The sequence below is a fragment of the Lynx rufus genome, unplaced genomic scaffold (assembly GCF_022079265.1).
Source record: "Lynx rufus isolate CCGP_SWC_20201006 ecotype Redwood Valley unplaced genomic scaffold, mLynRuf1.p SCAF_7, whole genome shotgun sequence".
In the NCBI taxonomy this organism is placed as follows: Eukaryota; Metazoa; Chordata; class Mammalia; order Carnivora; family Felidae; genus Lynx; species Lynx rufus.
This window is the reverse complement of record NW_025814889.1, coordinates 64,033,193-64,049,090: the sequence shown is the minus strand read 5'-3', so window position 1 is coordinate 64,049,090 and position 15,898 is coordinate 64,033,193.

Here is a 15,898-nt window from a genome sequence, read left to right as displayed (position 1 = left end):
TGATTTTCATGATTCAAAACTGAAAACAGTTGGGGCACCTGGCTGGCTCAGGGAGACCCACCTTGGGTGTAGAGATTAGTTAAAACATAAAATTGAAAAAGGTCAAAGGATAAACAGTAAAAAGTCTCACCACAACCACATCCCCTAGCCAATATTGGTCAGTTTGTTATGTATCCTTCCAGAGATACTTTATTTAAAAAAAACATTTTTTTTTTAATGTTTATTTATTTTTGAGACAGAGAGAGACAGAGCATGAACGGGGGAGGGTCAGAAAGAGAGAGGGAGACACAGAATCTGAAACAGGCTCCAGGCTCTGAGCTGTCAGCACAGAGCCCGACGCGGGGCTCAAACTCACAGACCGCGAGACCATGACCTGAGCCAAAGTCAGATGCCTAATCGACTGAGCCACTCAGGAGCCCCCAGAGATATTTTACAGCATATAAGAAAACACACTCACACATACACACACCACTGATCATTTTAGACAAGTGGTTTAGGCTATAGTCTTCTGCACCTTACTTGTTACATACATGCAACAGTATGTCTATGGCAGCCTTCCATTTCAGTACACAGAGTAGTCTCATTCTCTTATACAGCTCAGAGAATTCTTGAATGGACATAAAGTTTTCTTTTTTAAACTACTAAGATCTTAATACATAACTTTGTACAAATGTTAGTTCATACACATTTGAATCTATCTGTAGGACAAATTCCTAGAGACAGAACTGTTGGGTCAAAAGGTATGTGAATTTGTAACTTTTAAAGTTACTGCCAAAATCTCTCTTCATGGGGGCAATTCATCCTCTCATGGAAATTAGAGTGCCTAGTTCCCCATAGGCTCAGCCACACAATACATTATTATCAAATTATTTTCTCTGCTAATCAAACAGTTCAAAAATGATCACTTAGCAGGACATTAACTAGCATTCTATTGTGAAAGAAGTTTACCTTTTTTTTATGTTTGAATCATTTGTATTACCTTTTCTGTGAATTATCTGGTCATATGATTTGTCCATTTTTTATTGGGTTGTTTTTTCCTTTAGTTATTGTAGGTGCTCTTTTATATTAGGAAAATTATCCCTTTGTGATACAAATATAAAATGAATTTCCTCAAGTAGCCATTACCTTTTGACTTACTTTATGGTAACTCTTCCCCTGCAGAATTTTTTTTATTTTTTTTATTTTTATTTTTTTTTTAATTTCATTATGAATTTTGTTATCTTTATTTTTTTTTTATATGAAGTTTATTGACAAATTGGTTTCCATACAACACCCAGTGCTCATCCCAAAAGGTGCCCTCCTCAATACCCATCACCCACCCGCCCCTCCCTCCCACCCCCCATCAACCCTCAGTTTGTTCTCAGTTTTTAACAGTCTCTTATGCTTTGGCTCTCTCCCACTCTAACGTCCTTTTTTTTTTTTTTTTTCCTTCCCCTCCCCCATGGGTTCCTGTTAAGTTTCTCAGGATCCACATAAGAGTGAAACCATATGGTATCTGTCTTTCTCTGTATGGCTTATTTCACTTAGCATCACACTCTCCAGTTCCATCCACGTTGCTACAAAAGGCCATATTTCATTTTTTCTCATTGCCACGTAGTATTCCATTGTGTATATAAACCACAATTTCTTTATCCATTCATCAGTTGATGGACATTTAGGCTCTTTCCATAATTTGGCTATTGTTGAGAGTGCTGCTATGAACATTGGGGTACAAGTGCCCCTATGCATCAGTACTCCTGTATCCCTTGGGTAGATTCCTAGCAGTGCTATTGCTGGGTCATAGGGTAGGTCTATTTTTAATTTTCTGAGGAACCTCCACACTGCTTTCCAGAGCGGCTGCACCAATTTGCATTCCCACCAACAGTGCAAGAGGGTTCCCGTTTCTCCACATCCTCTCCAGCATCTATAGTCTCCTGATTTGTTCATTTTGGCCACTCTGACTGGCGTGAGGTGATACCTGAGTGTGGTTTTGATTTGTATTTCCCTGATAAGGAGCGACGCTGAACATCTTTTCATGTGCCTGTTGGCCATCTGGATGTCTTCTTTAGAGAAGTGTCTATTCATGTTTTCTGCCCATTTCTTCACTGGGTTATTTGTTTTTCGGGTGTGGAGTTTGGTGAGCTCTTTATACATTTTAGATACTAGCCCTTTGTCCGATATGTCATTTGCAAATATCTTTTCCCATTCCGTTGGTTGCCTTTTAGTTTTGTTGGTTGTTTCCTTTGCTGTGCAGAAGCTTTTTATCTTCATAAGGTCCCAGTAATTCACTTTTGCTTTTAATTCCCTTGCCTTTGGGGATGTGTCGAGTAAGAGATTGCTACGGCTGAGGTCAGAGAGGTCTTTTCCTGCTTTCTCCTCTAAGGTTCTGATGGTTTCCTGTCTCACATTTAGGTCCTTTATCCATTTTGAGTTTATTTTTGTAAATGGTGTGAGAAAGTGGTCTAGTTTCAACCTTCTGCATGTTGCTGTCCAGTTCTCCCAGCACCATTTGTTAAAGAGGCTGTCTTTTTTCCATTGGATGTTCTTTCCTGCTTTGTCAAAGATGAGTTGGCCATACGTTTGTGGGTCTAGTTCTGGGGTTTCTATTCTATTCCATTGGTCTGTGTGTCTGTTTTTGTGCCAATACCATGCTGTCTTGATGATGACAGCTTTGTAGTAGAGGCTGAAGTCTGGGATTGTGATGCCTCCTGCTTTGGTCTTCTTCTTCAAAATTCCTTTGGCTATTCGGGGCCTTTTGTGGTTCCATATGAATTTTAGGATTGCTTGTTCTAGTTTCGAGAAGAATGCTGGTGCAATTTTGATTGGGATTGCATTGAATGTGTAGATAGCTTTGGGTAGTATTGACATTTTGACAATATTTATTTTTCCAATCCATGAGCAGGGAATGTCTTTCCATTTCTTTAAATCTTCTTCAATTACCTTCATAAGCTTTCTATAGTTTTCAGCATACAGATCCTTTACATCTTTGGTTAGATTTATTCCTAGGTATTTTATGCTTCTTGGTGCAATTGTGAATGGGATCAGTTTCTTTATTTGTCTTTCTGTTGCTTCATTGTTAGTGTATAAGAATGCAACTGATTTCTGTACATTGATTTTGTATCCTGCAACTTTGCTGAATTCATGTATCAGTTCTAGCAGACTTTTGGTGGAGTCTATCGGATTTTCCATGTATAATATCATGTCATCTGCAAAAAGCGAAAGCTTGACTTCATCTTTGCCAATTTTGATGCCTTTGATTTCCTTTTGTTGTCTGATTGCTGATGCTAGAACTTCCAGCACTATGTTAAACAACAACGGTGAGAGTGGGCATCCCTGTCGTGTTCCTGATCTCAGGGAAAAAGCTCTCAGTTTTTCCCCATTGAGGATGATGTTAGCTGTGGGCTTTTCATAAATGGCTTTTATGATCTTTAAGTATGTTCCTTCTATCCCGACTTTCTCAAGGGTTTTTATTAAGAAAGGGTGCTGGATTTTGTCAAAGGCCTTTTCTGCATCGATTGACAGGATCATATGGTTCTTCTCTTTTTTTTTGTTAATGTGATGTATCACGTTGATTGATTTGCGAATGTTGAACCAGCCCTGCATCCCAGGAATGAATCCCACTTGATCATGGTGAATAATTCTTTTTATATGCTGTTGAATTCGATTTGCTAGTATCTTATTGAGAATTTTGGCATCCATATTCATCAGGGACATTGGCCTGTAGTTCTCTTTTTTTACTGGGTCTCTGTCTGGTTTAGGAATCAAAGTAATACTGGCTTCATAGAATGAGTCTGGAAGTTTTCCTTCCCTTTCTATTTCTTGGAATAGCTTGAGAAGGATAGGTATTATCTCTGCTTTAAACGTCTGGTAGAACTCCCCTGGGAAGCCATCTGGTCCTGGACTCTTATTTGTTGGGAGATTTTTGATAACCGATTCAATTTCTTCGCTGGTTATGGGTCTGTTCAAGCTTTCTCTTTCCTCCTGATTGAGTTTTGGAAGAGTGTGGGTGTTCAGGAATTTGTCCATTTCTTCCAGGTTGTCCAATTTGTTGGCATATAATTTTTCATAGTATTCCCTGATAATTGTTTGTATCTCTGAGGGATTGGTTGTAATCATTCCATTTTCATTCATGATTTTATCTATTTGGGTCATCTCCCTTTTCTTTTTGAGAAGCCTGGCTAGAGGTTTGTCAATTTTGTTTATTTTTTCAAAAAACCAACTCTTGGTTTCGTTGATCTGCTCTACAGTTTTTTTAGATTCTATATTGTTTATTTCTGCTCTGATCTTTATTATTTCTCTTCTTCTGCTGGGTTTAGGCTGCCTTTGCTGTTCTGCTTCTATTTCCTTTAGGTGTGCTGTTAGATTTTGTATTTGGGATTTTTCTTGTTTCTTGAGATAGGCCTGGATTGCAATGTATTTTCCTCTCAGGACTGCCTTCGCCGCATCCCAAAGCGTTTGGATTGTTGTATTTTCATTTTCGTTTGTTTCCATATATTTTTTGATTTCTTCTCTAATTGCCTGGTTGACCCACTCATTCGTTAGTAGGGTGTTCTTTAACCTCCATGCTTTTGGAGGTTTTCCAGACTTTTTCCTGTGGTTGATTTCAAGCTTCATAGCATTGTGGTCTGAAAGTATGCATGGTATAATTTCAATTCTTGTAAACTTATGAAGGGCTGTTTTGTGACCCAGTATATGATCTATCTTGGAGAATGTTCCATGTGCACTCGAGAAGAAAGTATATTCTGTTGCTTTGGGATGCAGAGTTCTAAATAGATCTGTCAAGTCCATCTGATCCAGTGTCTCATTCAGGGCCCTTGTTTCTTTATTGACCGTGTGTCTAGATGATCTATCCATTTCTGTAAGTGGGGTGTTAAAGTCCCCAGCAATTACCACATTCTTATCAATAAGGTTGCTTCTGTTTATGAGTAATTGTTTTATATATTTGGGGGCTCTGGTATTCGGCGCATAGACATTTATAATTGTTAGCTCTTCCTGATGGATAGACCCTGTAACTATTATATAATGTCCTTCTTCATCTCTTGTTACAGCCTTTAATTTAAAGTCTAGTTTGTCTGATATAAGTATGGCTACTCCAGCTTTCTTCTGGCTTCCAGTAGCATGATAAATAGTTCTCCATCCCCTCACTCTGAATCTAAAGGTGTCCTCAGGTCTAAAATGAGTCTCTTGTAGACAGCAAATAGATGGGTCTTGTTTTTTTATCCATTCTGATACCCTATGTCTTTTGGTTGGCGCATTTAATCCATTTACATTCAGTGTTATTATAGAAAGATACGGGTTTAGAGTCATTGTGATGTCTGTATGTTTTATGCTTGTAGTGATGTCTCTGGTACTTTGTCTCACAGGGTCCCCCTTAGGATCTCTTGTAGGGCTGGTTTAGTGGTGACAAATTCCTTCAGTATTTGTTTGTTTGGGAAGACCTTTATCTCTCCTTCTATTCTAAATGACAGACTTGCTGGATAAAGGATTCTTGGCTGCATATTTTTGCTGTCTAGCACCCTGAAAATCTCGTGCCAATTCTTTCTGGCCTGCCAAGTTTCAAAAGAGAGATCAGTCACGAGTCTTATAGGTCTCCCTTTATATGTGAGGGCACGTTTACCCCTTGCTGCTTTCAGAATTTTCTCTTTATCCTTGTATTTTGCCAGTTTCACTATGATATGTCGTGCAGAAGATCGATTCAAGTTACGTCTGAAGGGAGTTCTCTGTGCCTCTTGGATTTCAATGCCTTTTTCCTTCCCCAGTTCAGGGAAGTTCTCAGCTATTATTTCTTCAAGTACCCCTTCAGCACCTTTCCCTCTCTCTTCCTCCTCTGGGATACCAATTATGCGTATATTATTTCTTTTTAGTGTATCACTTAGTTCTCTAATTTTCCCCTCATACTCCTGGATTTTTTTATCTCTCTTTTTCTCAGCTTCCTCTTTTTCCATAACTTTATCTTCTAGTTCACCTATTCTCTCCTCTGCCTCTTCCATCCGAGCCGTGGTGGTTTGCATTTTGTTTTCCATTTCCTTTAAAGCGTTTTTCAGCTCCTCGTGACTGTTCCTTAGTCCCCTGATGTCTGTAGCAAGAGATTCTCTGCTGTCCTGTATGCTGTTTTCCAGCCCAGCGATTAATTTTATGACTATTATTCTAAATTCACTTTCTGTTATATTATTTAAATCCTTTTTGATCAGCTCATTAGCTGTTGTTATTTCCTGGAGATTCTTCTGAGGGGAATTCTTCCGCTTGGTCATTTTGGATAGTCCCTGGTGTGGTGAGGGCCTGCAGGGCACTTCCCCTGTGCTGTGGTGTATAACTGGAGTTGGTGGGCGGGGCCGCAGTCCGACCTGATGTCTGCCCCCAGCCCACCGCTGGGGCCACAGTCAGACTGGTGTGTGCCTTCTCTTCCCCTCTCCTAGGGGCGGGATTCACTGTGGGGTGGCGTGGCCCGTCTGGGCTACTTGCACACTGCCAGGCTTGTGATGCTGGGGATCTGGCGTATTAGCTGGGGTGGGAAGGCAAGGTGCACGGCGGCAGGGGGGGCAGGCTTAGCTCGCTTCTCCTTAGGTGATCCATTTCAGGAGGGGCCCTGTGGCAGCCGGAGGGAGTCAGATCGCTGCCGGAGGTTTGGCTCCGCAGAAGCACAGAGTTGGGTGTTCGCGCGGAGCGAGCAAGTTCCCTGGCAGGAACCGGTTCCCTTTGGGATTTTGGCTGGGGGATGGGCGGGGGAGATGGCGCTGGCGAGCGCCTTTGTTCCCCGCTAAACTGAGCTCTGTCGTCCGGGGGCTCCGCAGCTCACCCTCCCTTTGTCCTCCAGCCTTCCCGCTTTCCAAGCAGAGCTGTTAACTTATGACCTCCCAGACGCTAAGTCGCGCTTGCTGTCGGAACACAGTCCGTCAGGCCCCTCCGCTTTTGCAAGCCGGACTCGGGGGCTCTGCTTGGCCGGCGAGCCGCCCCTCCGCCCCGGCTCCCTCCGCCAGTCCGTGGAGCGCGCACCGCCTCGCCGCCCTTCCTACCCTCTTCCGTGGGCCTCTCGTCTGCACTTGGGTCCGGTGACTCTGTTCTGCTAATCCTCTGGCGGTTTTCTGGGTTATTTAGGCAGGTGTAGGTGGAATCTAAGTGATCAGCAGGACGCGCGGTGAGCCCAGCGTCCTCCTACGCCGCCATCTTCCCAGACTCCCTCTGCAGAATTTTTTTTTAAATGTGACTTGAAAACACTTTATCCCATTCTTTGGTTGTCTTTTCACTTTCTAGGTAATGTTCTGGAAGCACAAAAATTTCTAATTTTAATGAAGTCCAATTTATCTATTTTTTTTCTTTTGTTGCTTATGCTTTTGGTGCCATATCTAAGAAACCATTGACTAATGCAAGGTCACAAAGATCTATATCTATGTTTTCTGATAGCTTTAGCCCTTATATCTAGGTATTAATCCGGTTTCAGTTAATTTTTGTGTATAGTGGGTGGTACTTAAGTTCTAAATTCATTTGTTTGTAGATTCCAATTGTCACAGAACTATTCATTAAAGACTATTCTTTCCCCCCATTGAATTGTCTTGACACTCTTATTGAAAATCATTTTACCATAAGTGTATGGGTTTTTTTCTGGACTCTCAGTTCATTCCATTCATCTCTATGTGTATCCTTATGCTAGTACCACATAGCCTTGAATACTGGAGCTTTAAAGTAAGTTTTCAAATGGAGAATTGTGTGTTTGAACTTTGAAATTTTTCTTTTGTTATACATCTGAAAGTCTTTTTTATTGAAAAAATAATTGACATACAATGTTGTATTAGTTTCAGGTGTATAACATGATTTGATATTTATATACAAAATAGTCACCATAATAAGTCGGTCATCATATAAAATTGTAACAGTGTTATTGACTATATTCCCTACGCTGTTCATTATATCCCTATATCTTATTTATTTATTTTTTTAATGTTTATTTTTGAGACAGACAGACAGACAGACAGAGTATGAGCGGGGAAGGGGGAGAGAGAGAGGGAGACACAGAATCTGAAGCAGGCTGCAGGCTCTGAGCTGTCAGCACAGAGCCCAATGTGGAGCTTGAACTCATGAGCCACAAGATCATGACTTCAGCTGAAGTCAGATACTTAACCAACTGAGCCACCCAGGCGCCCCTATCTTACTTATTTTTATAACTGGAATATTGTGCTTCTTTTTCAAGATGTTTTAGCTCTATAAGGCCCCTTGCCCCTTGAACTTGAGGACCAGCTTCTCCATTTCTGCAAAAAGGCGATTGGAATTTTGACAGGCATTGTATTGTAGGTTAATGTGGGGGAGTAGTGTCATCTTAACATTAGGTATTCCAATCTATAAACATGAGTGTTTGTTCCATTTCCAGTCTTCTTTAATTTCTTTCAATGATGTTTTATTTTTTAACTATGAGCCATTCACTTCTTTTGTTAAATTTATATTAACTTTCTTGTTCTTTTTAATACTATTGTAAATGGAAGTATTTTCTTCAATTTTGGATTGTTATTACTAATGCATAAAAATACAATTATTTTTGTATATTGATGCTGTATCTCTGAAACATTGCTATACTCATTTATTAGCCCCCATGGATTTGTAGATTCTCTAGGACTTTCTATATATATAAAACTATGTCATCTGCAGATAGAAATAGTTTTACTTCTTTTTTAATCTAGATGCCTTTTATTTTATTTTCTTGCCTAATTGCCTTGGCTGAAACCTCTAGTACAATGTTGAATGGGAGCAGCATACTTATTTCCAATATTTTTTAACTTCTAATTTTTCCCCAAATTATAAAGATAATTGCAATAGCTAGGAAAACGTTGGTGAAAATAGTAGTCATTATTTTTTAAACTTTTTGTTAATGGGAGCACTTCTAATATTTTTCTATCAAACAGAAGCTGTCTTGGGCATTAAAACAGATTTATGTTAAGGTAGTATATTCTATTCTTATTCTTTTCTAAACATTTTGATTCAAAAGTAGATTTTAAGTTTTGATCAAATCCTGTTTCAAAGTCTGTAGTTGATATTCTTTGTATCTATTCATAAAATGTATGTCCTAATATTTAATCACCTTTGTATTCCTGAAATAAACCCATTCTGTCATACTGTTCTTTTAAGATATTGCATGATTCCATGCCCTAATATTTTATTTAGTATTATTTCATCAATAAGTGAAATTAATGGGCATTTCCTTTCCTTATAGTCTTTATCAGATTTAGTATCTAAATTATTCTTGTTTCATATAAAGAACTTGGAACGTTTCTTCTTTCTCTGTGTGCTGGAATACCTTAAATAATTTTGGAATTATCTATCCTTTAAGGTTGCAGTGTAACAGCCTATAAAAAGTGTTTTTTTGTGTGTGGGATAGCTCTTTATACTTTCTTTTAAGTAATTAATTTGTTTAGACTTTCAGTTTCTTTTCAGATCAGTTTGGCATATTACAGCTACTTTCTTTTTTTTAAGGTTTATTTATTTATTTTGAGAGCAAGTGAGTGAGAGCATGGGGAGGGGCAGAGAGAGAGAGAGAGAGAGAGAGAGAGAGAGAGAGGACCCCAAGTAGGCTCCATTCTGTCAGCACAGAGCCCAATGTGGACTCAATCTCATGAACCATGAGATGATAACCTGAGCCAAAACCAAGAGTCAGATGCTTAATTGATTGAGCCACTCAGGCACCCTGGGTATATTATAGTTTCTTAAAACAAACCCATTTTACCTAGAATTTCCAAATTATTGCATCATGTATATTTGTGCTTTTTTTCTTAATTAACATACTTTAAAGTTTTTTTTTTCTTTTTTCAAGCAACCAGCTCTTGGGTTATTTAATTCTACCATTTTCATTTTATAATTAAGTAGTTTCTACTTTTATCTTTTTAATCTTCTCTGTTTTCTTAACATTTATTTTGCTGATCTTTAATTTCATTTGGATGCTTCATTCTTTCTTATTAGTTAATACGGTGAAATATTCTAGCTGCTTTGTAATTTAATGACCTGTGAATAAGACCTACTTTGGAACATTTATAGAGCTATAGTCTAGGATATGTTTGTATCAACATGACCTGATACATATGCAATTTATATCCACTTAAAAAACAAAATCATTTAAACAGCCACTGATAGCCAGTGACAAAACTGGTCAAACTTAATGCTTGACGTAATGTTAGTTTGCTAAAAGACAGTTAGACCCTGACCTTTATGCAAACTTTCTGCACTGTAATTGTTTGCTCCATCTCAGATGCAAACTCCACCCCATGTGCCTAACCACCAACTAAAATTTCCTACCTTGATCTTTCTGCTTTTGCAATATTTGACACAGTTCATTAAGTTCAAGACCCACCCTCCTTGCAATTTTAGTGTCCCCCTTCCTCTTTCCACAGTCACCTGTCCCCTGGTCTGTGCATATAAAAATTTTGCTTGCCCACGCCTTCTCAGAGAGGTTTCTCGCTTAGGTTTTGAGTATCTCCCTATTGCAATAGTCCCCCTTAATAAATACTTGCCTTGCTAATATCCAGACTCATATTTTTGTTTTGACATCGTAAGAGTTTGAAAGACACTTTGATTTCTAGAATTCCATTGAGTTTTGGATTATAATTTTGTTGCCAGTGATTTTTGCTTATTAAATAGGATATTTATGTATGTAGTAGGTTTTTGAAATCCCCTAGTACAATCCCTAGCTATTCTAACCAAATTGTGATATACTATAAAAATATTTAAAATATTTTCCTCTGAACACTCTTTTAGCAGTAACACATAAATTCTGATATGTAATGTTTTTATTACTGTTTTATCCAAATAGTCTGCAATTCCATTTTTCCCTTGGGCCCAAGAGCTGTTTAACCCAAGATATTTTATTTTCCAAGTGGGGCTTTTGTTTCCTTGTTATGCTATTGCCTTCTAGTTTTCTTGTATTGCTTCTAGAGAAAGTTGTCTGTACTGTTTGGTTTTTCTTTGTTTTTGGAATTTATTAAGGTTTCCTGTTTAATTGGGAAAATATGAGATATATTCTCTGTTTTCAGAATCACAAAATTGATTAATAACTCTACTATATTATGTTATTTAAGTCCATGATATCCTTATTTGTTTCTTTGTATATTTAATCTGTCATGGACTTGGGGGATGAATTGAAGTATCCTGCCATTAATGTGCTTCTGTCTACTTCTCTGTGTAGACCTTAACTTTTGCTTTAAGGACTATGCTTATATTGATGCTATGTCATATGTACATAGATATCCCTAACTCTTTTTTTTTTAATTTTTTTTAATCTTTATTTATTTTTGAGAGAGAGACAGAACATGAGCAGGAGAGGAGCAGAGAGAGAGAGGGAGACACAGAATCCAAAACAGGCTCCAGGCCCTGAGCTGTCAACACAGCCTGACGTGAGGCTCGAACTCACGAACCGTGAGATCATGACCTGAGCTGAAGTCGGACACCCAACTGACTGAGCCACCCAGGCGCCCCTAGGTATCCCTAATTCTTATCTCTGTGAATTGCACCCTTTTGCATATGAAGTGTCTTATTTAATGCTTTTTTTCTTTCAGTTTTAAGTTCCTCTTTCTTTACAGTGTAGAATTACTTTTATTTTGTATACAATCTGACTCTTCCCTTTTACTGGATGAGTTTAACTCATTTATAATTATTACAATTATTTACATTATAATTATAATTATTACAATTATTTAGTCATAAGAATGCCATGACTGTTTAGTTGTTATACTGTGATATCATTCATGCTTTTAAGATTAAAAAATTATTTCCTGTGTGGTATTTTGCTTGGTTATACATGCAATTCTTCTTTTTTTTTTTTTTTTTGATATATGAAGTTTATTGTCAAATTGGTTTCCATACAACACCCAGTGCTCATCCCAAAAGTGCCCTCCTCAATACCCATCACCCACCCTCCCCTCCCTCCCACCCCCCAACAACCCTCAGTTTGTTCTCAGTTTTTAAGAGTCTATTATGCTTTGGCTCCCTTCCACTTTTTTTTTTTTTTCCTTCCCCTCCCCCATGGGTTTCTGTTAAGTTTCTCAGGATCCACATAAGAGTGAAACCATATGGTATCTGTCTTTCTCTGTATGGCTTATTTCACTTAGCATAACACTCTCCAGTTCCATCCATGTTGCTACAAAGGGCCATATATTTTATTCTTTCTCATTGCCACATAGTACTCCATTGTGTATATAAATCACAATTTTTTTATCCATTCATCAGTTGATGGACATTTAGGCTCTTTCCATAATTTGGCTATTGTTGAGAGTGCTGCTACAAACATTGGGGTACAAGTGCCCCTATGACATGCAATTCTTCTGATAATTATGACTTGGTATTTTTGTCAATGTCTAATCTTCTTTAGACAGGATTATAAATGCCCAATTTTAAGCAACAATTAATTAGTAGTTTGCCTCATCATTCCACCTCCCTTTCTTCTCCATAACTTCCCAATTTTAGTTAATTATCTTTCTTAATGTTTATCTTTGTTTAGTAAATATAATACCCATATTTGTTTTTTAGCTTTAATCCTATTTATCAGCAATCCTTAATGTTACCTACCTTATGCCTTCTAGTTATCTATTGTTTGATAAAAAATTGTTCACTGGCAGAATCTTCAAATGAGTCAACGGAAACATTATCCCTAGGATCTTGTGTTTTCAGAACTGTTTACCTTTATATTTCAGCAACAGTTTGACTGGATATATAATTCCTGGGTCACATCTCTTTCCTTGAGGATTTTATCTGTATTGCTCTGTCTACAATGTCTTCTAGGAATGAATATTGTGGAAAAATGTGAAGTCAGCCTGTTTTCCTCATTATAAGTGATTTATTTTCTTTCACTTTCAAAGAATGCTAATTTTTGAAATCTAAGAATTTTATGAGGACATATGTTGGTATTGACCATGTGGGACTATTTTTGTAAAATAGTATTTGCCCTTTTATATTTTCAGACTCAAGTATCTTTTTATTTCTGTGATTTTTTTCTTGAATTAGATTTTTAATTTTTTCCCTTTGCTTTTAAGATCTGTGGATTTATGGTTTTTCATCAGTTCTAGAAAAAAATTCACAGCCATTATCTCTATATATTGCTTCTCCTCCTTTCTCATTCTTTCTATGTGGAACTCTAAGTGTTAGATCTTATCATTCCATCTTCTGTATCTTCTAACCTTTTTTTTTTTATTCACATTTTCCATTTCCTTGTTTCTCTTTACTACATTCTGGATCAGATCTTCAGACAGATCTTCTGGTTCATAAACTCCCACTTGAGTTATCTAGTTAATCTCTTCACAGTTTATTATTTGTTTGCTTATTTGTTTTTGCTGCCAACAATTGTATTTTTTATTTCTGGTTTCTTTTGAATTGTTCCCAAAATGTTTGTTCATTCCTGGATGTTTTTAATTGAATGATCACTTTTTAAATTACACGCTTTATTTAAACAGTTCACACAGCTGCTTTTTTAAAAATGTTTTATTTTTGAGAGAGCACGTGCACACAAGAACAGAGGAAGGGCAGAGAGAGGGGGACAGAGGATCTGAAGCAGGCTCTGTGCTGACAGCAGAGAGCCGATGCAGGGCTCAAACTCATGACCGTGAGATCATGACCTGAGCTGAAGTCAGATGCTTAAAGGACTGAGCCACCCAGGTGCCCCTCAAAAATATATAAATACATATATTTTATTTATACATATTTATACATGTTTTATTTATACATATGTTATATATATATATATATATATATATATATATATATATATATAATTCCAATACTTGAAATCTTTGGGGAATCTAAATTGATAGTTTGTTTCTGCTGACTCTTACTCATGGTTATTGCCTTCTTGTGTATTTGGTAATCTTGTTTCTGAGTTCAGTGCTTAGTCATAATCTGTGGGAGTCCTCTGAACCGAACTTGGAGAGCTCTCCTCCAGATAATGGTTGTTTCTATTTCTGTCAGCAGCCAAGACCACTTCAGTCTTCCTTGGGTTTTGGCTTAAGAGTGTCCCAGGTTCAGCTTGTCCACATAGCTGCCATTCCAAGGGTTGGTACGCACAACAATTGTGTTGCTATAGGAACACTTCCTCAGGCCTACAGGGTTCTTCCTGGCTTCCTGCGCATTCAGGCAGCTTCCTGTTACTCTGGCTATCTACTGTTTTCCAAACCAACAAGAATTTTGCTTATGACCCAGTATTTTGCTTGACCTTAACTTTTCCCCAGCAAATGGAGATAGGCCATATAGGGATATTCACAGTGCAGTCTCTTCTCCCCAAGTGTCACAGACAAAGACTGTTTTCTGAAGGTACAACTTGTCTATGTGATACATATGTTGCTGCACTTTCTCTGATTCTTGAAGCCATGTGGATCCAGGGAAGCTCCTACAACCAACCTGTGAATTGCATTCCTACCTTTGAAATGAAAGATTTAGGCTCTATACAAGAGATTTAAGCTATGTCCTTAACTTTTAAGTAGTATATTTTGCTATTTAATCCTAACCCTGACCCCAATCCAATCTGAAACCCTAAATCTAATAAGATCTTTCTAAAATCTGCACTCTTAACAACCTCCCATACTCTCACTCCCATCCACTTATTTTGTAATTTAAGGATTTGCCTCATAGTTTTTCTTATTCTGTTCTTTACTTTTGAGTGATTTACCCCCCAAAAGGAAAAATACTAACTTTATACTACTGTCTTCAAATAATAATAAGTCCTGCTACATTCTTTGTGATTATACCATTTTTGGCATACCACATGAACTATAAGAACTGTGTTTGGCAATTTGTCTCCACTAATATTCAGTTATCAGGTGCAGTTCATTTCGATTTAAAATATTTTCACACTTTAAGTTTTGTGTGGTTACTACTGTGCGGTCTTATATCTCCAATGTTTAAATAAATGTTATCAAGAACTCGGGAAGCACTAAAGCAAAACTTTAATGATGAAAATAGCAATGTAAATATTAAAGTTCATAATGGCATAAATATAAAAAATGAACAGGATGCCCATTTTTAGAAGGAGACCAATGTGGTAATTTCACAGAAACAAGTAAAAAAATATATGGATAGAAGTGTAAGGGTGAATATATGAAAATCAGCAATGCAGTTATTTTTTTTGACACTGTGCTATCTACCTTCTAAGAAACTTTGTCAGGTTTTGGCATGAAGTTAATGATGCCTTCATTTCAATTTCTAGCATAACATTGTGACCTCCGGTAAACCAATTAAATTTTTTACTACTACAACAAAACAATTTAGTACAGAATTTAATAATTATTTTTGCTGAAGTCAGAAACAGACCAAAACTACCAATATTTCATTCAGAGCTGCATTCCTTATTTACTAAACCAGGTGGTTCTCACTGTTGTCAAAAGGTTTGTAAAAGCCAGCTAGAAAGTTCTTGAAAATATGCTCAGAGAAAGCAAAACAAGCTGCTGGCAAAATTCCATGTCAGTGCATTTGGCATCATATAATGTCAATGGCATTTAATGTGAAAGAGGAATTACTGCTCTGTGTTCATGCTAGCAAATATTCTATTTAGAGTTGTATGATGCCACTAATCACAACTGTCTAGAAAATGAGTCAGTTCTAGGCATATATGTGGTATAAGGAGAAGTACTAGAGGACTTTTTGTTCTGCTTATTATTAAAATCCAGTGCTTCAGGAGAACTCTTTTTTTTTTTTTTTAGATTATCACTATTTTGTAACTCGGACTGGAAAGGGTATGATGGATTTAGTTCTGATACCAGCTAGCTACATGTAAGAAGGCATACGTGCACTGCTTTATAAAGAATTGGTGGTCAACAATATGTCTCTTGATATTTTTTGAGACAAACCGTAAAAAAGAAGAAAGTGAACGAACTAAATGGTGGCCCCTGAGCATTCAACTCCCCAGTGTGGCTAGGTAAAGTCAATCAGGCTTTTGCCTGCTTCCTCCACAAAATATCCC